At 38.2% G+C, this 23,038-nt stretch overlaps 1 pseudogene; it reads right to left on the bottom strand.

The window, feature by feature from the left end:
* Positions 1 to 272: 272 nt before the first annotated feature.
* The window catches only part of LOC100344058 (uncharacterized), a 40,106-nt pseudogene continuing 17,340 nt past the window's right edge, over positions 273 to 23,038 (bottom strand).

Raw genomic sequence — 23,038 nt, 5'->3', positions numbered from 1 at the left:
ATGCTCACTTTTTAATGCTCTAAACAATACTATTTTTGAAGAGTTAACTTTACTGAACACCTAGTATGGCCCAGTAATCATGTTAAGCAAATCTTATGCACTAAGCAATTTAAAGGATTTCAACACAAGTATTTTTATGAGTGAATTTAATATAATTACATCTAAAAAGTCAATCTGCCTGCAATGTAAGGGACAAAAGTAAAATAAAACAAAAGCGCAGGGAGATCAGTTTCCAAACTATTGGATTGTCTGGCTGAAATGATGCAGTCTTCAGACTATGCCGATGGAAGTGAGGATGGATTCCAGAGAAATTTGGGAAACAGATCCACAGAACTTGATGTGGAAGGTAAAGAAGGGCGCGTCGAGGACTCTCCAGTGTGCATTCGCTGATGGTGAGCAAAGTGCATGGTTTGCCTAAAGGCTCTTTGACTTTTGCTATAGTTGTAGGATCTCTCTCCAGTATGAAATCTCTTATGTTGATTGAGGTGCCCAATCCTACATTCCTTACATTCATACGGTTTCTTTCCAGAATGATTCTCTGAGGCACACTAAGGGACTGGCGATGGCTGAAGGCCTTGCCACATGCACTACATTCATATTGTTTCTCTCCAGTGTGACTCCTGCGATGACAAATAACGGATGACTCTGTCTTGAAGGCCTTTCCACATTCAATACATTCATAAGGTCTTTGGATGGTGTGGAGTCTTTGATGTTGAGTACATGATGAGTTATCACCAAAGGCCTTCCCATATCCCATACATTTATACAGTTTCTCTCTCTGATGTTGAATGAGGTGTGTGGGCTGGATGAAGACTTTACCACACTCCTTACATTCACAGGGTTTCTCTCCTGTATGAGTTTCCTGATGCTGTGCAAGGTGAGCCTTCTGCGTAAATGCTTTACTGCAAACCTTACATTCATAGGGCTTCTCTGCAGTATGAGTCCTCTGAGGAGTGGCAAGCTGTGAACTGATGCTGAAGGACTTCCCACACTCCCCACATTCAGAAGGTTTCTCCCCAGTATGAACCCTTAAATGACTAGCAAGGTGTATATTCTGCCTCAAAGGCTTCCCACATTCTTTACACCTAAAAGGCTTTTCTCCAGAATGTACTCTTTGATGTTGAGTGAGAGACGCATGATGGCTGAAGGCTTTTCTGCACACATCACATTCATACAGTTTTTCCCCGGTGTGAATCCTCTGATGTACAGTAAGGGATGAGCCATACCTAAAGGACTTATGACAAACATCACATGTGTAAGGTTTCTCTCCAGTATGAATTCTCCTATGTTGATTAAGCCCACAAACAATGCAGTCAAAAGGTTTCTCCCCAGTGTGACAGTATCTCCGGTGACGGCTAAGGGATGTGTTCTGTATAAAAGCCTTCCCACATTCACTTCATTCATAGGGCTTCTTGCCAGTGTGACATCTCTTACGGTGTGCGAAGGAAGAACCATCACAAAAGGCCTTTCTTACAGTCATTACATTTATAGGGCTTCTCTCCAGTACAAATTCTCTGGTGAACACTAAGGGATGAGCTCTGAGTAAAAGTTTTCTTACATTCATTACATTTGAAAACTTCTTTCCTGCATAGATTCCTGTTTGCTTTATTACTGCTGAACTTTTTGGGAAAATTTCAATTGAGTTGTGATTATGAAGTCTCTCTTCTGAATTGTCCAAGTGGAAACACTTTTCAGATTTGTTACACACACTCTCCTTAGAGTGGGTTTTGTTATGAGTAATGGTCCCTTGCCTGAATTGTGTCTCTTGACTTACTTCTTTCCAAACACACACTCAGAATCCTAATTTTCTCTGAAATTGGACCACCCAAGTTTAGTGTGTGAAGTCCTGCCCTTTATCTCGTCAGCACGTGAGTCCTGCTTTGGAAATAATTCCTGAGTCTCACTGACAGATTGCTGGCCTGCACTGGCTTTTCCACACCAGGCTCTCGCACACTCAAGTGAGAACAGGCCTCCTGTCACATCTCTCCTCCCCATCCAGGGCTCCTTCCCTTCCTCCAATAACGAGACGAAATCGGGCTTGGAAACACAATGTTCTGAGGCTCCCAGGTCACTGTGGTTCTCCCACACTACACGCTTCCAGAGGCTCCTCTGCGCTGGGTCCGGTTGCTGGGAGGAGTCTAAGGCCATAACCGTGACACTCCCCAAGCCCGGCCGTGTCTCAAACAGAGCATCATCGTCCCCCAACATAGAGTATTCCAGACTGCAGTTTCTGAGTCTCTCTGTCCTCACTGCCTGGGAAACCTTTCTTCACAAAAGTCCCTCTTTGGGAAACTTCTTACTTTCCTCCACAGTCTTCAAGTCTAGGCTCCAGCTTCTTGCCATCTTTCTCTTCACTGCCCAAGGCTCTTTCCCTTGTTCCAAAGAGGAGATCACAGCGGGCTTGGAACCGCGAAGTCCCAGCGATGCCAGGTTCCTGTAGTTCTCCAACATCACATACCGTACAGCGTCCTCTGAGCGGGGTTCAGCCACTCCCACTCCTCCTGGGAGAAACCTAGGGCCACATCTCCAAACTCCACGAAGCTCTGGGACGTGGCTTTCCCTCAGGTCCCCATGGCCTTCTGCTTGTGCCCTCCGTCCTGTAGGGGGGCAGCGGCCCTGGAAGGCAGGGCTCTGAGCGCGCAGCCTTCCCCGGGCGGAGCCTCCCAGCGCTGCCAGAGCCCCCACCCCCCAACCCCCCACCCCCACCCCCACCCCAGGCTGGGCTTTGTGCGGGGTGGGGGTGGGGGTTGGCGGCCGCGCACCCGCCCTCCCGCCCTGGCCCTCTTGTCACCGAGCTGCGCACATGCCACTGGGCCAGCCGGTCACCAGCAGACACACCCCCGGCCGCACCTGCGGCCTAGCGCGGAGCTGGGCGCCCACCGTGCTCCCGCACACCAGGCATCCCCGGGGCTGTGCCCGGCCCCCAATAAAAATCTTTAAATAAAAATGGTAACATTAAGTATAAAATACTTGTTGTGGAATCAAAATTTAGAAATACAAAAACATTCAAAACGAATTCATAGTCATATTTTAAATGTGTCATAAAGTAGCGCGAGTACATAATGATTTAAAAATACAAATTGTTCTTATATTGTTCTATTCTAAATACTTCACAATTATCAACTTCATTAATGTATGCAACATTTACTTTCAGGGCTTGCAATATTCAAGGCACAACTAAGAATTAATTCTGCTATTGAACATATAAAATGAAAAATAAAGCAATGTGAATGTGAAATGGAAAAGTAAAGCCATATGAAAATATAGCATCTTAATGTATTGCTTCAGATAAGATAAAAATTGTAAGTTGAAAACCTAAGCAGTTAAATTAAATATTACTTTAGATATATCAGCTCAAATTGTAATTTATAAAATGCACAGGTAATTGCTAAAAATGTCACCTATTTTCAGTACTTTTCAATGTGTTTTTTTGTTCTTTGTGGCACTAATTTACATTGTAAATGATAATATAATAAAGAAAAAGGGAATGAAAGGAAAACAGTTAAATTGGACTTAACTATAGAAAACTGAATGATATTAAGAAAACTCCAGGATCTTGCTCAAGGTTTAGCTTACATTCAAAAAGAATTTTAATTCCCAGCCTTTTAACAGTGTTAAGCTCAGCGCAGCTCAGGGGCTAAATCAAGTAACTGAAGTGTCTTCAGTTTTGGCACTAATTGGTCATTTAGACCTCAGGGAGCTGTCAGGGTTGACATAAGGAAAATGAAAAGCTTTTACTTAGTCACTGATGTTTAAGTGACAAAAGTCAAGAACAAAGTTAATTTTACTCCTTGGAACAATTTTGAGAAGTTCTTCAAAAAGTTGATAAACTAGTGTCTGGAGAAAATGTCTGTGTCGCTTTATTTTCTTTTTTCTTTGTTTTATATACATAAGGTGCAAAGCACCATGTTTTCATTTACATATACACAGTGAAATGGTCACTATATTCAAGCAAATTAACATAATCATCACCTCAAATGTGTGGTGAGAGCATCTAAACTCTACATTTTCTCCCAGCAAATTCCCAGTATACAATGCAGTATCCTTACCTTTAACTCCCATGCCATGTATTTATTAGTCTCCAGATTTACTCATTCCACAGAGCTGCACCTTTGTACCTTTGATCTACATTTCCCTAACCACCCCAAGTTCTCAAAAATAGTAACCATAGTTGTACTGTGTATTGCTATGTGTTAGACTTTTTTTGAATTTCACAGTACGATCATGTATGTTTTTCTTCCTTTCTCTATTTCACTCAGCCTAATATCTTTCAGATTCACCCATGTTGAGACATGAATCTCCTTTGTAAAGGCTGAATGATGTCTCATTTCATATAGATGGATATATACAATACACATATTATAATGATAATATTTATTTATCCATTCATCCATAGACAAGCACATAGGGTTCTTCCCCCGCCCCCTCTACTTGAAAGGTCAAGCAACATAGGTAGAGACTGAGAGATCTTCTACCTGCTGGTTCGCTCTCCCCAATACACCTACAACAGCCATAGTTGGACTAGGTTGAGGCCAGGAGCCCACAATTCCATCTGGATTTCCCACAAAAGAAGAAGGGGCCCAAGCACCTAAGCCACCATCCAATGCCTCCCAAATGCCTCAGCAGGGAGTTGAATCAGAAGTATAGACTAACAAGGATTCAAACCAACACTCTGACATGAGATGCAGATGTCACAAGTAGCCCTTAACCTGCTGCTCCACAACGCCTGTCTGCTTTCATGTCCTGACACAATTGTGAGGATAGCTTTATCAATAAGTTCGTTTCCAAAAGCAAATTAAAGCTGATTAAAGATTTAAGGATAAGATCATTCATGATTTTTATACACACATTCGGTAACATTTTATTTCCAGGATTTTTTTTTCTTCGGCAAGCCAAATAAAAAACACAAAGCTCCACAAGGTTATATTTTAAAATTAAATCAACTTGAATCACTTTAAAATTGCACCTGTCAAAATGTTGGATGTGTGTTGTAGATGCTGAGCAACTGTTCATCAATTACTTATCAATATTTGAATGTATAGTACAAATGGGCTCAACCCACTGAAAACTGGATTTCCAATAAATGGAATACAAGTTAGCCTTATTAAGCAATATTCTATGAGCAATTTGTGCTAACTATGGGTTATTGAGACAATAAAACCTTGTATTGTCCTGAGGGAGTACTCATACTGCAAACTTTTGCCTGACATTCTGAAAATAATGGAAGTGAGATTGTAGCAAATTATTCTGTGTTCCTGTATGTCATGAAACTGGATCACATATTCACATGTCAGATGTCATATTATATGTAACAGTTAAAGCATAGTCAATGTGACACTTTATCTTAAGTTCATTAAAAATGATGACTGATTGCATAATCTTATTTAAAAGAAAACACTTATATAATTACATATAAGTACAATTTGAGTGGCAATTCTAATTGAATTTTGCTATTATGAACTAAATTATGGTCACCTCAGAGCTTAGAAAAATATTGAGAGAATTTAATATTCTTTTCTTCCTTTGATGTTCAGATAACTTTCTCCATCTTGCAGTTCTCCCTTTAATTAGTACCACTAGTGGCTGTGTTTTCAAGAATTCTGTTTTAAGGACTTCATACTCTACCACCTCTCTCCACTCACTTCCCCTATCTGAGGGTTTAGTATTCATTAGCTGGGTAGTTGGTTGGATAGAATGATAGACCCAAATTTGGCTATCAAAGACTTTTCTAGGAATAAGTCGCTCCTGCACCTGTAACTACCTCCTGGGACAATTCTCTAAATACTTCAAAATCTGCATCCAATAACATTTTATTTTATAAAAAGAACTGGAAGAGTTGACCTGGTAGGTTCCCAACATAGAGAAAAGATAAGGACATGGAAATCTAATTTCCTAACTCAATCAGTTAATGGTGTATACATGTGTGGAAATACTGTATTGTATCCCATAAAAATCTGGAGGTATATCAATAGACATTTTTCAAAAGAGGAAATCCAAATGGCCAACAGGCACATGAAAAAATGTTCAAGGTCATTAGCAATCAGGGAAATGCAAATCAAAACCACAATGAGGTTTCACCTCACCCCGGTTAGAATGGCTCACATTCAGAAATCTACCAACAACAGATGCTGGCGAGGATGTGGGGAAAAAGGGACACTAACCCACTGTGGGTGGGAATGCAAACTGGTCAAGCCACTATGGAAGTCAGTCTGGAGATTCCTCAGAAACCTGAAAATAACCCTACCGTTCGACCCAGCCATCCCACTCCTTGGAATCTACCCAAAGGAATTTAAATTGGCAAACAAAAAAGCGGTCTGCACCCTAATGTTTATTGCAGCTCAATTCACAATAGCTAAGACTTGGAACCAACCTAAATGCCCATCAACGGTAGACTGGATAAAGAAATTATGGGATATGTACTCTTTAGAATACTATACCGCAGTAAGAAACAACGAAATCCAGTCATTTGCAACAAAATGGAGGAATCTGGAACACATCATGCTGAGTGAAATAAGCCAGTCCCAAAGGGACAAATACCATATGTTCTCCCTGATCGGTGACAACTGACTGAACACCAAAAAGGAAACCTCCTGAAGTGAAACGGACACTATGGGAAACGGTGACTTGATCAGCATAGCCCTGACTGTTAATGAACAACTTAATACATTATCCCTCTTAGTAGTTTTTTTGTCTGTTCTACTTAATATGACTGGTTTAATTCTGTAATTAATACACAATTATTCTTAAGTGTTAAAAATTAACTGAAATGTGATCCCTGTTAAACATAAGAGTGGGAATAAGAGAGGGAAGAGATGTATAATTTGGGACATGCTCAAGCTGACTTGCCCCAAATGGTAGAGTTAAAAACATACCAGGGGATTCCAATTCAATCCCATCAAGGTGGCATGTACCAATGCCACCTCACTATTCCAAGTGATCAATTTCAGTTCACAATTGATCATAATGAAAGGACTAAGAGTCAAAGGGAGCACATAAACAAGTCTAGTACCTGCTAACACTAACCGATGGAATAAATAAAGGGGAGAGTGATCCAACATGGGAAGTGAGATACTCAGCAGACTCATAGAATGGCAGATGTCCTAAATAGCACTCTGGCCTCAGAATCAGCCCTAAAGGCATTCGGATCTGGCTGAAAAGCCCATGAGAGTATTTCAGGCATGGAAAGCCAAGACACTCTGGCAAAAGACCTCTGCGAGTGAGATCCCAGTGGAAAGAACAGGTCTTCAAAGAAGGAGGTACCTTTCTCTGAAGGGAGGAGAGAACCTCCACTTTGACTATGACCTTGTCTAAACAAGATAAGAATCGGAGAACTCAGAGGGCTTCCATAGCCTTGGAAACTCATGACCGGAGCATAGGGAGACTACTGATGCCATAGACAGGAGTGTCAATTGGTAAAGTCAACAACAGGAGTCACTGTGCACTTACTCCTCATGTAGGATCTCTGTCCTTAATGTGCTGTGTATTGAGATTTAGTGCTATAACGAGTACTCAAACAATATATTTCACTTTGTGTTTTCATGGGGGTGCAAACTGTTGAAATCCTTACTTAATGCATACTAAACTGATCCTCTGTAAAAAAAAAAAAATTATCAACTCCCAACTTGACTCTCACTGGGATTAAACATGACAATAGGTCTGATCTGATTTCATCATCACTTAAAAAAAATCATCTATTATTTTTCACTTTATGTTTCTGTGTGGGAGCAAACTGTTGAAATCCTTACTTAAGATATACTAAGCTGATCTTCTGTATATTAAGATAATCGAAAATGAATCTTGATGTGAATGGAAGGGGAGAGGGAGTGGGAAAGGGGAGGGTAGTGGGTGGGAGGGACGGTATGTGGGGGAAGCCATTGTAATCCCTAAGCTGTACTTTGGAAATTTATATTCATTAAATAAAAGTTAAAAAAAATGTGGAGGTATACTTATAAAATATTTAAAAATTAGAAGATCAGCATCTGTATCTGAACACATTATCTTTCTACTTTTCCTGTATGTCCATGGTCCTCAAAGGACACCATCATCCATTCACCTGCATGCATCAGAATAAACTTGACATCAATATAAATATGTATTTGTGATATTGCAAATAGGAATATATTCTTCAAATTTTAGAGGACTAAAATAGGATAACTTGTATTAACTATTAATCTACAATACAGATAAAATTATGAATTCTGTAATATTTTCAAATATCTTGTTCATTATCACTATTAAGAAATAAAAAAAGTTTTTATAAAGTATATGTGTGTGTAGGAAGGCTGCCATGTTTATACAGTTTTGATACAATGCTTAAGTCACACCTTATTCCATGAAATTTTCAGAATTCTATGGTTACCAGATTGAAAAACACAAACCTCTCTTTGAAAATTCAACTCTTGGGGCCTGCGTTTTGGCACAACAGGTTAAGCTGCCTCCTACAATGCCAAAAGTCCCTATCAAACTGACAGTTGAAATCCCAGCTTCTCAGCTTCCTATCCAGCTCCCTACTAATGCACTAAGGAAGGCAATGGAGAATGGCCCAAGAGCTTGGACACATGCCACACACATGGGAGATGTAAATGGAGTTTCTGGCTCTTGGCTTTGGAGTGGCCCAGTACAGGTCATTTTAGCCATTTGGAGAGTGAGCTAACACAGGGAAGATTTCTCTCTCCCTCACTGCCATTAAAAAAAAATGAATAAATGTATTTTAAAAAACTAAATTAAATGCTTTTGATACTGATCTACTTTAGATCTTCACTATGTCTTTTCTAGATTATTGAAATAACTTGCCAAAGATCTTTCCTCTCTCTTGCTATTACCAAAACTATGAGGGCATCAACAATTGCTCGGTATCTACATATTGAATTAACCCAATCTTTACCAAAAGACTACTGGAAATCTAAAACTGAATTATATATGTAATAAAAACTGAAAATATTAATATTTTTCACATTCCAATCATTTGTAGCTTTGAACATGACTTGAAATTGTGAGACCTGAGCCTGGATCAAGGTGTAACTAATTTAAATTAGGCCTCCATCTTGTAACTTGGGCCTGACCAGGCCCTGAGCCCTAAGCCAGAAGCTCCTAAAAGAAAATAAATGAACTCCCCTTGCGATAAACTCTCCTAGCAACAGCCGATTAGCAGAGAACAGAGAAATACCTAGAGTTCCTGGTGTCTTCTCAGGGCAAATAAGGTGATTGATAGCTTCCTAAGACCCTGCAGTTTGGCACATACACCCAGCAGCTTGGACCCTATGCTTCAGCCAATCAATTAAAAAGGCATCAGCCCCAAAGCCATCCAACCACCTTTAGTAGGTCCGTTCCCGCCACTGGATGCACTAATCAATTCTAAGAGATGTCCTTTGAATTTCCCACGGGATGAGATGATTTGCTAAATGGTACCATGATGTATGGAATGTCTCTGAAAACCCTATAAAAACCCTGTTAACTGAAGGGTCAGGGCTCTCAATTCAGTCCGGCTGTGTCGGTGTTGACTGAGAGTCCAGGCCTGGACCTGCAATAAAACTCTCCTCTCGTGTGCTTTACAGTGGTACCGGCTCCTTGGTGGTCTTTGGGGACAACTGAACTGGGCATGATAAATTATTATGAAAAATGTCCTAAGACATTTGAGAACAACGTTATCTATAAAATATAGACTAATAGTAACAGCCTATCAAAAATAAAGAGTTGAGGAAGAAAAAAATTAATTCTGGCTCTCAACTCGCTTTTACAGGGATTATTAATGCTAAGGTAAACAAAGCTGTCTTTTCATTGAAGAAACGGAGTAAAGGAGTAGATTAGTTTATTATGGAATTGCTGAGGAGACAGGAGGGCTTCTCTGAGACTACAAAGGCTCAGTTCCAGAGAGCAATTGTACATTCTTGTCACAGTATATAAAAATACATTTTAAGAATCCCTCAGTTCTCCAAAATTCCCATCAGAATTCTATACACACAGTAGGTAAACAAAAATAGTCTGTAAACAAACTGAACAAAAAATAATTTTGACTACTGTTGTGTTTCCTGTGGCTTAAGCTATGAATAAACTACTCAATTAGTATGCATGGACACATTCACTTATCTAATATTTTAGTTCAATAAATTAGAATGCATCAATGTTTTAATGCTAAATAAGGTAGAGTCATGTTTCAAAATGTTTTTATATTACAATTGAACTTGTGATTGCCTTGAATTATTTGAGTAAAATGCAATGAAAGCACAATTAAGGAAGTATCCTGTGCTTTCTCCCTGAAATACAAACTACTTATTCAGTGTAACATACACAAAATAAGGAAGTTAAAAAAAAAAGGTTAAAATAATTCTGATCCTGAACTATTTTTAGTGTTTATTACATTCAGGGGAAACAAAAACATCTTCTTACTTAAAGAACTCAATAAAAGAGATAAAAGAGTAGATTAACTAAGTCAGCCTGTTATTGAAATGGAGATGAGGCCCAGAGGCTTCTTCTCTTTCAGTTAAAAGCTTAATTTTAGGAAAGCATTAGAAGTTCCAATCACAATGCATAAAAGAACTCACAAAAATGCATCTTTTCCTAAACTGCTTCATATTGTCTACACAAATTTCCTTTTCAGTGAAAGGTGTGATATCAATGAACACACCATTTGAGCTCTTGTCTGATGCTGTCACATCTGGTGTGATAAGTGGTTTAGGGAACAGAACTACCTTTGGTAGGTCTGGAAGACAAGTTTTGCTGAAGTCACTGAGAAGCCTCAAGACCTGGAGCTAAGTAGGAAGGTCCCTCACAGTGCTGAGTGCCTGCTGGGCCCAGGAACCTGGGGTCCTCTGGAGAGCGTGTGTGGGCAGAGAGGTTACAACAGGAAGTAAAACAGCATTTCATAAAGGATAGTATGAAACACAAGTGCCTCTTCTTCAGATCAATAGTGCAAAGAGAGAGAGATAAAGTATGGCTTTTAGGTGGGAATCTCAGGGATCACATGTTTGATTTTAACAGAAACAGGCGGAAGTGGCAGCAAATGGATATGACCATGAGAAAGCACTATCAAAGATGCTTCTGAGACAGGGAAAGTCTAGGAAGACTGGAATAAAAGAGCACAGTGAGTTGGTATGTGTGAAACACAAATTTTCAAGAGAGAGTGAGGGTTTTGAAAAATTTGAATGTTCTATAACCCTAAGCTGATAGGAAACAGATTCAGTAGAATTTATTTCTCTTAATGTAATCTAATTATACCTATCCATGGTGACCCACAGGTCACTTCTATAATAAAAGCTACTTTTCATTAGGAAACATTTCATTACAGCATCCTGTTCATACATTAAATGGAATTTGCATATAAAATAAAAAACAAACATAAAATAGGAAATAATATCCCCTGCCACATGAATTTTCCATCCTGGGAACAAGTACTCATTGTATGTCTGCCCTCTGCAAAATGAATGTAATGAGATTGACCTCAATTAATTCTATTTACATGACTACAAGAGTATATACTAATGTTGTAATGTTATTTTTAGGTTCCTCAGATGACAGTTGTTTTATGAATTTGATAATTTTATCTATTAAGTTTATATTAGTTAATTCACAAGATGCACATAGGCATCCTTTTCTGTACTTATTCATCAGTTTCATTTATTCATTCATCGGTTTTACTGTCAAATTTTTAAACAGTGTATTTTATCCAAATCAGATATGTTCTAACACAAGAATATAGTTCTACTTAACATGCTGTCTATTTACTATGAAATAAAAAGTTCAAAATAGTCCATTAGTCTCAGGATAATACCTTATTCAAAACTGAGAAATCTTTGTATGGATAATCTATGTTTAATAGAGTAATCCAGGTTCCTACTCTGTGCATCTTTTTTGTTTTGTCAAATATCAAACATGGTATGATCCAAGATATGGTATCAAATGGTAAGAAGTTAATTTTCCATATATTTTAGTACCATATTCAATATGATTTGTTAATTTCATGATTAACTGAATAAGCAGATATCATTAAGTACTCAATTAAAATTGATTTTATGTATGATTTCCAAAAGTGGAATTTTAAGTAACTTAGGTAGAAACAAATTTTAATTAATTAGAAAGTATTAAACCTTCAACATATTTTGGTTTATGTAACACATTGGATATACTAGTGTAGGTCAAAAGAAAAGATTGAGAGGCCAGCATGGTGGTGTATCATGTTAAGCCTCCACCTGCATCACAGGTATCACATATGGGTGCTGGTCCAAGACCCAGCTGCTCCACTTCCAATCCAGTTCCTAGTTAATGCACTTGGAAGATGGCCCACGTGCCTAGGCCCCTGGCACCCACATGGGAGACCAAAATGAATCTCCTGGCTTTAGCCTAGCCTTGCCTCAGCTGTTGCAGCCATTTAGAAACAGAACCAGCAGATAGAAGTCCTCTCTCCCTCTAAATCTGCCTTTTCTTTTTCTTTTTTTTTTCTTTTCTTTTTTTAACTTTTTGACAGGCAGAGTTAGACAGTGAGAGAGAGAGAGACAGAGAGAGAGTTATAGACAGTGAGAGAGAGAGAGAGAGAAAGGTCTTCCTTCCATTGGTTCACTCCCCTAATGGCCTCCACGGCCGGCGCTGCACCGGTCTGAAGCCAGGAGCCGAGTGCTTCCTCCCAGTTTCCTATCCTCCAATGCCCTCCTGGGCCACAGCAGAGAACTGGACTGGAAGAGACGAAACCAGGACTAGAACTCGGGGGGTGCCGGTGCCGCAGGCGGAGGATTAGCCAAGTGATCCACAGCACCAGCCCTAACTCTGCCTTTCAAAAAATATTTTTAGAAAAGATAACATTGATAATGGCAAAATTATTTAAGAGTAGATCTAAGAACAAATAAATTATAGCTATACAATACATATTTAACTAAAACTTTGTTGTTAATAACGTATCTGAATAAATTTCAAACTAGTTCAGTAACTGATAAAAAAAAATGACCTAACACAAGCTGCCTGTTTTTTTAGCTGTAGACGTTATGAGAGAATGATAGCAATCTTGGAACTATTATTGAGATCAAAATATGTGGATATGTCAGAAATATGGTAAAGTCACTTTGTCAAAAGGGTCCATAGTTGAGAAATGAAAATCACATAAGCTTTCAGGGGTATTCTATGTATTTACCAAGATACTCATCGTTGAGTGGTAGAAACACCTGTTCTACAACTGGTTAATGGCTTTTTTTCTTTTATTAAGTCACAGCTTTCTATCATCCAGTACATTGGTTCCTGGTGTGTTTCTTTATTCATGTGTAGGTAGGAAGCTATATCTAAGTGTGCAAGTCAGTAAACGCTCAGAAAGTGAATGATCCACGTGAACAGCACTGTGATCCAAGCACAGAACATCGTCAGCACCCACAGATCTCCCACCACCCTTTTTCCATTTATAACCATGCCACCCCCCAGGGACAAACTCCACTTTCCAGTGACATAAGTAACACAATATCCATTGTTCTAAACCTAATTTCTTGTTCTCATCTTTATGCATGTAATGTTGTTCTGTGTACTGGTAATCTGTTCATTCACAATGGTGTTGCAGTCACCCACTGTAATGTATTTAACAATTTTTTCATTTTTTGTACTTTTTTATAAGATTTATTTATTTTAAAGCCAGAATTTCAGGGAGGCAAAGGCAGAGAGAGAGAGAGAGAGAGAGAGAGAGAGAGAGGTCTTCAACCTGCTGGTTCATACCTGAGATGGCCACAACAACCGAAGCTACAAGGATCCATAATCCGAAGCCAGGAACCAGGAACTTCTTCCTAGTTTCCCATGCAGGTGCAGGGGCCCAAGGACTTGGACCATCTTCTGCTGCTTTCCCAGGCCACGGTACAGAGCTGGACAGGAAGTGGAACAGCTGAAACTTGAATCAGCACCCATATGGGATGCCAGCACTGCAGGCGGCAGCTATACCCACAAAATCATAGTGCCAGCCCTTGATGTACATTTTGACAATCTCCCCTTACAAGCTCTATTAATGACTTGGCTGTAAACATTTCTGAATGTTTCTTTTGATTAACTTACATACACAGTTCTGTCGGTGTACTGATAAGAGAAAACTGCTGGTTGCAGAGCATGAATATATACTGAACTATAGTAAACATCAATAAAAAGTTACTAAATAATTGGAAACAATGTTTTTCCAAATACTGCAAATGAGCTACATTTAATTTACAACCATTTTATTGAATTCAATACCAAATTTCTATTTTGACTTTTTTTTTTAGCTTCAGCCAATTTTTATGGCGTTTTACTGCTATTGAGCTATAGCTTTTTTATGGCGTTTAACTGCTATCAAGTTATAACATATTTACCTGATTACTAATGAGTTTTTATCTTTTTGGTCATTTGGATTCTTTTTGTCTCATCCTTGTTCAGATGTTTTATCTAGTTTTGTGCTGAGTTTTCTACTTTGTTGATTTGTAAATCTTTTTGCAGTCTCATCATTTTAATTAAAATGTACACACTGTAGGTATCTTACTGTGTAACTTTGCTTTTCTAGCTTATAATAGTGCCTTAAACAGAAAATTTTAATTTTAATGTAATCTAATGATTAAAAACTTTATGTGTTAGCAATTTTTAAATTGGATTTAAGAAATTGGGGGGTGACACTGTGGCATATTAGGCTAAGCCTACACCTGGGGTGCCAGCATCCATGTGGACACCAGTTCTAGTCCAGGTTGCTCCTCTCCCAATGCAGCTCTCTGTTACATCCTGGGAAACAGTAGGGGATTGCTCAAGTAATTGGGCCCCTACACTCTCGTGCAAAGACCAGAAGGGCTCCTGGCTCCTGATCGGCACAGCTCCGGCCATTGTAGCCATCTGAGGAGTGAACCAGTGGGTGGAAGACCTTTTTTTCTGTATCTCTTTCTGCAATTCTACCTCTAAAATAAATAAAAACATTAAAACAAAAAAAAATTTGGCTAATACCATATCAAAAAAGGTCATTTCTTTTTAATATACTATTTAAACTTTTACACCTATAATATTATTTATTGTTTTCTAGGAAACAGGGTAAGGATCAAAACTTTTTAACACACAGATGTGTAACTGAACTTGTACTGCCCTCTGAATGAACCATCACTTCCTACTGATTTGTTTTTTCTGCAAACCAGGTGTTAGTGCATGTCTCTGGAACTTGGCTGGACTTTAAAAACTCAGTTCCGATTTTCCATTTGTCTTACTTTGTTCCCATGTAGCAGAACTTTCTAGTGCTCTTTAGTAGACTTTGAAATCTATTAATGTAAGACATTCACTTTGATTTTTAGTGTAAGATTCCTTTCACCTATCATTGCATCTAATATTAACCTTCACAAGGAAAGTTGAAAAATATGCTTGATTTTTGATTGGGGATTGTGTTGACTCTATACACTGGGGAAATCAGACATTCACAACATCGGTTCATGCTATATAAACTAGAACATTTATACTTATTTATGAAATTGTTATTTTTACATAGACCTAATCTAAGTATATTTATATGTAATTATATATCAAAACATGCTTCTGTTTTATATGTATATGTTTTATGTACTGCTTTATAAAGTCAACATATTGATCCACATACTTGTTCTTTGGCTGTTTATTCTTTGTGATACTTCTGTGTGGTTTCCTGAGAATTTTTCTGCCTGAGGAAATCTAATACATATGTTTGTTTGTGGACAATGAATTCTCTCAGATTTTGTCTACCAAAAATGGTATTTTGACTTAGGTAGGTAAAACAGTTGTGTTAAGATCTGGAAACATTTTTTTGTTTGTTTGTTTGTTTGTTTTTGAATAGTACATAGCACCCAATTATCTCTGTCTCTCGCTGTTTCAGTGGAGAAGATCTTGGAATTACTGTTATTCCCCAGATGGAAAGGTGTCTCTTTTCTCCTGATTTCACGTTTCTCTCTGCATTTGCCAGCAATTTCATTCTGATGTGTCTAGCTGTCACTCTCACTGCATTTTTCATCCTTGTTTTTGTAGCACTTCTGAAATCTGAGATTTAGTATGTTTTACTAGCTTGGTTACTTCTGGGCTTTGTGTATATTAATATATTTTCTACTCATTATCTTTCTCTTCAATATTTCCCACTTCATTTCTTCTCTTTCGTACACACACACACACACACACACACAATATCTTGGTTTTTCTATCTCTTTTCATTCAAATAGGTCTCAAGGCCTAATCTTTCCTTTCATTTATTTCATCTTCTGCTGGGGGTGTTTAATTCACCTAGGAATTTTAGTATTTCAGATATTGTGTTTTATATAGAATTTACATTTGCTTTATTACTTGTAACTGATAAATGTCTCCAATATTTCATTTGTGAAGATGCATCCCTTGTGATGAAGCAGCCAATTGAGGAATAAAACCATACTTGATGTTTGTAGCCTCTCTGAAAGAGCAGCAGCACAGTCCAACAGCAATCAAAAACCTAAAAGAACAGCTGAGTGCATGAGGCAGCAGCCCAAATTACAAAGAAGGAAATTTTCAGTAAAGGCTATTTTGAGCAAATTTCAATTATTTAGGCAGCTGACTCTGAAGTAGCCTTGATAAAGCAGTTACAGTCTCTACTAAAGCCATAAAAGTCAAAAGCTATTATAACACAGCCATCATACCCAGTTGTGCAGGCTGTGTTTCTACTCAGTCTCTATTTCAAATAGAGTTCAGAGTTAAAACCTCAAAAGGAAAAAAATGTTTCATTTGCTACCTCATAAATAAACTCAGAGCTAGGACACTGAATTTAAACAGGCCAACTCAGATGGTTAGATTTTAAACAGATGATCATACTATTTCCATTACTGATAAACAATTAGAGTTTATACTAATAAGTACTTTTATACTTTAATACTTAAAGTACTTTAAGTACTTTAATACTAAAAGTAGTTGTGCTAAGTTTGTATGCTTAGACTTTAACTCTCAATGTGTCAGGGCCTTTAAGAAGTAGTTGGGGTTAAATGAGGAAAGATACAGAAGTCTTAATCCATTCCTCATCTCTAGGACTAAGAGATGACTCTCTCCACCACTTGAGGACACACAAAGAGGGCAGCCATTCAAAAAGCCATAAAAAGAACCCATTCTGAGGAAACAATCAGCCAGCACCCCAAAGTTTCCAGAATATTTAGAAAATATATTGTTATTATTTAAGCCATCCTATCTACAGTATTTCATTATGGTAACTCAAGAATAATTTCAGCTCTATTCACTGAGTTCCTGGCACTCTCCTAGCTTCATTATGGACATTACCACATTTAACCCTACACTAATGGTAAAAAGTATTAACAGAACAAAAATTAATGGTCTGAAAAATAACATATTATAGATGTTTGACTCCAGTGATCATTCCACATCACATAAATAATCCTTCACCAAATAAAAGATTCAGGCTGTAAACAAAAACTACATAAATAAAAAGAGAGTACATTGCAACAAACCTGTCATGCAGGTGGACTTGAGGGATTACGTAGCCCATATTGAATTAAGAATTTCTTGGGGACTTGAATGTGCTCAACAGGTTAAGCTGCTGCATGCAATGCTGGCAACCTCTATGGGCACTGGTTCAAGTTCTGGCTGTTCCACTTTCTATCCAGATGTCTGCTAATGTGCCTGGAGAGCTGGTTAGCGTCTGAGTGACTTCTGAGCTTGGAGCAAGGAAGCCACATTGCTTTCCTTTCCCCCTTCCCCAATCTGAGCAGAGTGCCATCCCAGGAAGCAAGAGGCCTTGCAGAGCGACCCTTTTCTGCTCCCACCAGCATCACAGTCAGGGCAATGTGTGAAGCTAAGGACAGACCTCCCGTATCCTCCAACTGTGGGAGTTTGGGGGCACTGGCATCAGAGCTACACTCATGCACTCTATCTGAGCCAGGAGGATTCGTTTAAGCTGCTGAGGACTAACACTAGAAATAGTCCATAAAAAAAATCCACTCCCACCCTGGGAGATGTAGGTAATGACCACTATACCCTGCAATACTAAGACTATAACAATTTGTTCTAAATTTGTCAGTGCCACTGGAATCCAGCCAGTGGACATAGGGAAGAACTTCCCAGTATTCTACCTCTCTGGACTCATGCCCTCCAGACTAAAGTCTCCTATACTATATATATTATATATAGTATAGTATATATAATATATAGTATATACCTTCTAGTTACCCTGTAGGACTGAAACAGGGTCCAGTATACATCCTCCAGTTCTAGGACTGGGATTGTTCTTATAGGCCATAGAACCAGATGGACTTTCCCAGCAGGACCTGAGGAAAGGTCCATCCTTATCACACAAAGCTAGAGCCAAACCAATTGGTGCCACAACCCCTGGCATCACTCAGGCTTCTCAATAGGGGAAAAGGGCAGCCATGTGTGTTTCCCTCAGTACCAAGAACAAGGCCTTGGGCTGTCACAGTCCTCAGGGAGCTTGACACTGAACTCTATGTGGGAAAAAGATACACATCCAAGGAAAACTGTATTCATCCCAAAACCATACTTCTATCCCTATGAACTGCAGCAGACTAGATCACTGTATCACTTATATACACAGCTGATATAAAGACAAAAAAATCACTCAGAGACTAAACTCCTGGGCTCCTTAGAACCAAAGCCAAAGCAATAAGACAAGATACACCCTGCATTCTCACTAAACCACATACGTACTCTTTTCCAATAAAACTTATTCCATGTAGGAGACGAGCACACCAGATGGGCAGACATCAATATAGGGACACATGAGACAGGAACAAGGTAACCTGATGCCTCCAAAAGAACACAGTATGCCTCCAGAATTAGATCCCAAACTGAAGAAAATCTATGAAATGACGGTTATAGAATTCAAAATAATGACTGTAAGGAAACTCGACAAGATGAAAGACAATATAGACAGATTAAAGAAATGAGGAAACCAACGAGTGATGTGAATGAAAACATAACTAAGGAGATAGAACTCATTGAATACTAAGCAGAAATTTTGGAGATGACGTTTCCAAACATTAAATAAAGAAAAATATGATTGGCCAGTGCCGCGGCTCACTAGGCTAATCCTCCGCCTGTGGCACCGGCACCCTGGGTTCTAGTCCCTGTCGGGGCGCTGGATTCTGTCCCAGTTGCTCCTCTTCCAGTCCAGCTCTCTGCTGTGGCCCGGGAGTGCAGTGGAGGCTGGCCCAAGTGCTTGGGCCCTGCACCTGCATGGGAGACCAGGAGAAGCACCTGGTTCCTGGCTTCAAATGGGCGTAGCGTGCTGGCTGTAGTGGCCATTTGGGGGGTGAACCAATGGAAGGAAGACCTTTCTCTCTGTCTCTCTCTCACTGTCTAACTCTGCCTGTCCAAAAAAAAAAAAAAAAAGAAAAAGAAAAAAGAAAAATATGTTTGAGAGCTTTAACAAAAAAGACTTAGTAAAGAATTTCTGACTGCAGAACAGGAATTTCGAAGTTATCCAGACAAAAATAAAGAGAAAATAATTAAAAAGAATGAAGAAAGTATACAAAAATATGGGATACTATTAAATGAACAAGTATTTGGATTACAGGTATTTCTGAAATTGAAGATAAAGAAGAAGGCATTGAGAACCTGCTAAATGAAAACACAGTTGAAAATTTCCCAGTTCTTAAGAGAAACATGGACATCCAGGTACAAGAAACTCAAAGAACCCCAAGTAGCTTTAACCAAAAAATGTCTTCTCGAAGGCCTACTGTAGTAAAATTGTCAAAAGTTAAAGACAAGGAAAGAATTCTAAAGACAGTAAGAAAACCATCAAGTTACATGTAACGGAAAGTCAATTAGATTAACATCAGACTTCTTAGCAGAAACCCTACAGGTTAGAAGAAAGTGGGTTGATATTTTCAAGGTCTTAAAAGAAAAACTTATAACCAAGAATATTATATCCAGCAAGCTATCCTTTAAAAGTAAAGGAGAAATAAATTACTTTACAAACAAGCAAATACTGAGAAAATTAACCACCACCATACCAGACTTACAAGAAGTACTAAAGGTTGTCCTGCATTAGAAGTAAACATGAAATGTGTTTCACTACCATATTCACTACAAGAGCAGTAGAATCATTATCCAATCAGCAAAATGTCAGGTCTTAGTTCTTATGTAAATTGATTAAACTCACCACACAAAAGATTTAGGTTGGCTGAATGGATAAAAACCAGGACCCCACTGAATGCTTCCTGTAAAAAACTCATTTCAAAAACAAAGATACACACAAACTGAAAGTGAATAGTTGGACAAAGATATACCAGGCAAATGGAAAACAGAAGTGAGCATGTATAGCCATACTGATATCAGATATACTTTAAAGTAAAAACTGTAAAAAAGAGATAAAGAAGGACATTACATTTTGATCAAAGGTTCTATTCAGCAAGATGCAACGTAAATATATATGCACCCAACACAAGACCACCAGGTATATACAGAAAATACTATTAGACATAAAGGCAAAAATAGACTCCAATACAACAACAGTGTGTGACTTCAACACCCACTATCATCAATGAATGGAACATCAATAAAGATACATTGGAGAGGAAACACACTTTTGAGCAAATGGATCTGCCAGACATTTATAGGGCATTTCACCCAACAGCTACCAAATACACATTCTTCTCATCACCACATTGAACACTGTCTAAGATAGACCACTTATTAGGCCACAAATCAAGTCTCAGCAAATTTAAAAAGACTGAAATCACACCAGGTATCTTCTCAGACAATAGAGGAATAAAACTAGCAATCAACAAGAACAACAATGGAACACTCATCAATACTTGGAAATTAAACATGCTACTGAATAATCAATGGGTCATTCGAGAAAGGATAAAAGGATAAAAAGGATATGAAAAACTTTCTTGAAATATCAAATGAACATGAAAAAACAGCATGTTAAAATCTGAGATACAGCACAAACAGTATTGAGAGAAGTTTATAACATAAAGGGCTAACATTAGAAAAAAGAAATGTCTCAAAGATCTAATAATCCACCTAGAAAACTTAGAAAAACAAGAACAAACCAGACCATAAACAAGCAGGAGGCAAGAAATAAGGATCAGAGCAGAAATCAATGAAGTTAAAAGTAAAAAAAAAAAAAAAGATCAACACAACACATAGTTGGGTTTTTTTTTTTGAAGATAAATAGATAAAACTATAGCCAGACTAACAATGTAAAAAAGAAAAAAAAATCAAATAAAATCAGAAATGAAAAAGTAGACATTACAACTGACACCACTGAAATACAAAGGATCATAAGAAGCTTCTACGAAGAATTACATGGTAATAAACTGGAAAACCTTCAAGAAATGGATAAATTACTGGACTCATAACTTACCAAGATTAACTTAAAAAGATATAGAAAACCTAAATAGGCCCATAGCAAGCAATGAAATTGTAGCAGTAATCAAAGTATTTCATTAAGGAAAAATCTGGGATCTGATGGCTTTAATACAGAATTCTACAAATCATTCACAGAGGAATAAATTCCAATACTCTTCAAACTATTTCACAATATTGAACAGAATAGAACTCTGCCAAATTCTTTTTATGAGGCCACCATTACTTTGATATCAAAACCAAAGACACAAAAAGAAAACTACAGATCTACATCCTTAGTGAACATAGATGCCAAGATTCTCAACAGAGTACTAGCAAACTGAATGCAAAACCACATCAAAAATATCATACATCACAAATAAGTGGGATTTATCCCAGAAATACAAGGCTAGTTCAACAAGTATCAATCTACAAACATCATAAATCACATTAATAGAATGAAGAACAAAACTGCATGTTCACCTCGAAAGACGCAGAGAATTTTTTTTTTTATTTTTTTTATGTACAGCACACTAAGGACAAAGATCCTACATGAGGAGTAGGTGCACAGTGACTCCTGTTGTTGATTTAACAAATTGACACTCTTGTTTATGGCCTCAGTAATCAACCTAGGCTCTTGTCATGAGCTGCCAAGGCTATGGAAGCCCCCTGAGTTCACTGACTCTGATAATTTTTAGACAAGGCCATGGTCAAAATGGAAGTTCTTGACGCAGAGAAATTATTAAAAAAGATTCAACATCCCTTCATGATGGAAAGCCTCTACAAATTGGGTATAGAAGGAACATTCCTCAAAATTATAAAGTCTGTATATGTCAGACCAATAATTAATATCATACTGAATGGGCAAATGCTGAAAGCATTTCCCTTCAGATCTGAAACAAGACAAAGATGTCCACTTTTGCCACTGTTAATAAAATGCTGGAAGATTTAGCAAGAGCACTTAGGGAGGAGAAAGAAAAAAAAGGCATCAATATTGAAAAGGAAGAAGTCAAACTGTTCACATTTGCAGACCATATGATATTGTGCATGTAAAAACCTAAACATTCCACCAAAAAGCTATTATAATTGATAAACCAATTCAGTAAAGTTGAAGGTTACAAAACAAACGTAAAGGCGTAGCTTTTGGGGCCGGCTCCATGGCGCAGTAGGTTAATCCTCTGCCTGTGGCACCGGCATCCCATAGATGCTGGTTCCAGTCCTAGCTGCTCCACTTCCAGTCCAGCTCTCTGCTATGGCCTGGGAAAGCAGTGGAAGATGGCCCAGGTCTTTGGCCTCTTGTACCCTCATGGGAGAGCAGGAAGAAGCTCCTGGCTTCGGATCCACGCAGCTCCGGCCATTGCGGCCAACTGGGGAGTGAACCAACAGAAGGAAGACCTTTTTCTCTGTCTCTCCCTCTCATTGTCTGTAACTCTACCTCCCAAATAAAGTAAATAAAATCTTTTAAAAAATATTTTAAAAACTTTGCTTTTTTGTATGTTAATAATGAACTCTGAGAATTCAACAGAACAACCCCAGTCACAATAACTACACAAACAATCAAATATCTAGGAATAAATTTAGTGAAAGAAGTGAAAGAACTCTGCAATGAAAATTTTATAACATTGATGAATTAATCAGTAAGGACAAATAAAACAATGTAAAGATATTCCTTACTCATAGATTGGATGAATCATTATCGTTAATATGTCTATCCTACCTAAAGCAATCTAAAGTCCAATGCAATCCCTACTAAAATACCAAAGATATT

This window comes from Oryctolagus cuniculus, chromosome 3, assembly GCF_051225735.1.
Source record: "Oryctolagus cuniculus isolate XC-2025 breed Fujian yellow rabbit chromosome 3, ASM5122573v1, whole genome shotgun sequence".
NCBI classification, from domain to species: domain Eukaryota; kingdom Metazoa; phylum Chordata; class Mammalia; order Lagomorpha; family Leporidae; genus Oryctolagus; species Oryctolagus cuniculus.
The sequence above is the reverse complement of the archived record's forward strand: the minus strand, read 5'-3'. Positions and strand labels throughout refer to the sequence as shown.